Raw genomic sequence first — 2,740 nt, 5'->3', positions numbered from 1 at the left:
GGCTTCTTCAGCTCCCACTGCCCCCAGAGTGAAGGCTGCGCGTCCACACTCACCTGGCCTCGGTGACGCCAGCAGCGTTTCCCCTGCACACGCTCTCCAGCTGCACGTAGACCGAGCAGTTGACCCAGCTCCACTCGGGGTCACAGATGGCCAGGAAGTTGGGGTGCAGGTGGCCGATCATGTACTTGGCCAGGTACGTCAGAGACTGGCTCACAGCCGCCCCGAAGAGGAAGGTCCCCAGCACCTTGTACACGGCAGCTATGTAATTATTGAAGTCAGAGCAGGAGTAGATCCGGTCTGTGGGCACCAGGTAGGCTTCTCCCACCGAGACCTGCGTGTGGGGCAGCCGCGGTGACCAGAGGGGGGTCCTGGTCAGCCCATGGGCCCTTAGTGGGCCTCAGTCCTCCCCACGGGCCTCCCCAAGGCTGCTGCAGAGCTGGGGACTCTAAAGGTGCCCTAGCTGGGCTCGGTGGCTCACGCCTGCCAGCCCAGCACTGTAGGAGGCTGAGGCGGGAGTATCACCTGAGGTCGGGCGTTCAAGACCAGCCTGAACAACATGGTGAAACCTGTCTCTACTAAAAATACAAAAACTAGCATGCCTGTAGTCCCAGCTACTGGGGAGACTGAGGCAAGGGAATCACTTGAACCCAGGGGGCGGAGGTTACAGTGAGCGGAGATCCTGCCATTGCACTCCAGACTGGGCAACAAGAGCAAAACGCCATCTCAAAAAACAAAAGGGGGGCCCTATGACCCGCAAGTACCACTCGGGGCAAGGCTGTGTCCCCCAGCCCCCCACAGACCTCCAGGCCACCCCCATCAGGAACCCAGGGTTAGGCTGTACCCCATCCGGCCTCCCTCCCTGTCACTCTGAACACCTCCTGCCTTACAAGGATGACTGTGGCCGTGACGGTGACCCCGGCCATGAGCCCATGGGTGATGGTGTCTGGATGGTAGGGGTACCGGATGGAGTCATCCCCATAGTAAAATCCTCGCTTATACGGGCGTTCACCAGCGACAGGACAGCGAAGGGTAGGGAGGGTGGAGGGGGAGAAGGGCTTGGGAGCTGCGTTCTCAAACCAGCTGGGCCGTGGGGCCCAACACCTGTCCTGCCTCGGGGCCTCCCACCGACAGCAAGGAAGAGCTTTTCTCACAGCACGTGGGAGGCCCAAGTGACACCCCTTTCCCATCGTCCTCAGAAGAGCACAAACTCCCCAGGCCCTCTCCCCCTCACACCCTCCCCTCTGCTCCTTGAACAAACCAGGTAAACTCTCACCTCAGGGCCTTTGCACAGGCACTTCTCTCTGCCCAAAATACCTTATTTTTATTTTTAAAAGTAGAGACAGGGGTCTCATGCTGACCAGGGTGGTCACAAACTCCCGGGCTGGAGCGACCCCCCAGGCTCAGCCTCAGCCTCCCAAAGTGCCGAGATTACAGGTGTGAGACAAGGTGCTGGGCACCCAAGTGACTCTCACTTCCACTCAGTTTCATCTCCCCTCCTGGCTGTCCACACCGACGTCCAGCCTGGCATTGTGAATGCCACATCCCTCTCACAAAAGGAAAGGTCTGTTTAGCCGTGCGTGGTGGCACGTGCCTGTAATCCAGCTACTCAGGAAGCTGAGGCAGGAGAATCGCTTGAAACCGGAAAATGGAAGTTGCAGTGAGCCATGATCGTGCCACTGCACTCCAGCCTGGCGACAGAGTGAGACTCTGTCTCAATTTATAAAAAGAAAATAAATAAATAAAAAAAAATAAAAGGGAAGGTCTGCTCTTTCTCCCTATTGCCCCATGTGGAATTATGCAGTCACCTGTGGGACACTGGACTTAATCTCCCCCCCTCCACCCACCAGCACCAGGAGGGACCTATTGTATTCAGAACAGAGACCCCGGAGTCTGCTCAGAGCCTGGCCAGTGTAGATGTTTAATAAACATCTGTTAAAACAGGCAGGACTTATTTCAACCTAAGAGCTGGCCAGAGAAGTCAGGAAAAGGCAAAAGCAGGGGCACAGCGGAGGTGACTTCCTGCTCGCCCCTGCCCGTCACTGACTCTCATGCCAGGGCACATGCCAGCCACACAGTGACTCAGGGATCGAAGGCACATTCTACTGAATTCCACACTTAAGGAAGGTGTCACATAGCACTAAGGCTCCCAGGGCCCTGCTGAGCCAAGGGGCCAGGGAAGCCAGAATCAGCGACAGAGGGCAGGGGTGGGGGCAGCTCCCTGTTCCACTCGGCAAGTGCACATCAAAAGTGCAGGGTGTCTACTCCAGAGAGAAAAGAAGGCAGGGTGTCTTTGGCCCAGCAGGGCAAGGACAAAAAAGCGTGGCTCTTCTGAATTCTGAGAGTCTGAGGAGGGACAGGGAGCCTCACACTCCTCCCTGCATGCCAGCTGCAAGGGTCCTAGGACACGGCACGCCTTCGATGCTGGCTGAGTCTGGGGAAATAAAGCAGTGAAGACAGCAGAGGTCTGCCTCACAGGGCAGAAAAGGCGGAGGGAATGCAGAACAGAACGGGCAGTGCAGGGGCCCAGAGCCTAGACGGTGCCTGGAGAGGCGAGCGCTGGGGCAGAGCGGGATGCGCTGTAAGAGCCCGGCTTCTGCTGGGGCGCAGGGGCGGCTGGCGCTGCTGTGAGTGATGGCAGAGACCAGGGAGGAGGCTCCTGCAATTGCCCCACGGTGCAAGGCTGGGGTCACAGGACTCCAGCAGCTCCCCGCCGCTCTCAGCAGGCGGAGGCTGACACCGG

This window comes from Saimiri boliviensis, chromosome 13, assembly GCF_048565385.1.
Source record: "Saimiri boliviensis isolate mSaiBol1 chromosome 13, mSaiBol1.pri, whole genome shotgun sequence".
NCBI lineage: Eukaryota > Metazoa > Chordata > Mammalia > Primates > Cebidae > Saimiri > Saimiri boliviensis.
This window is presented reverse-complemented; position numbering follows the sequence as displayed.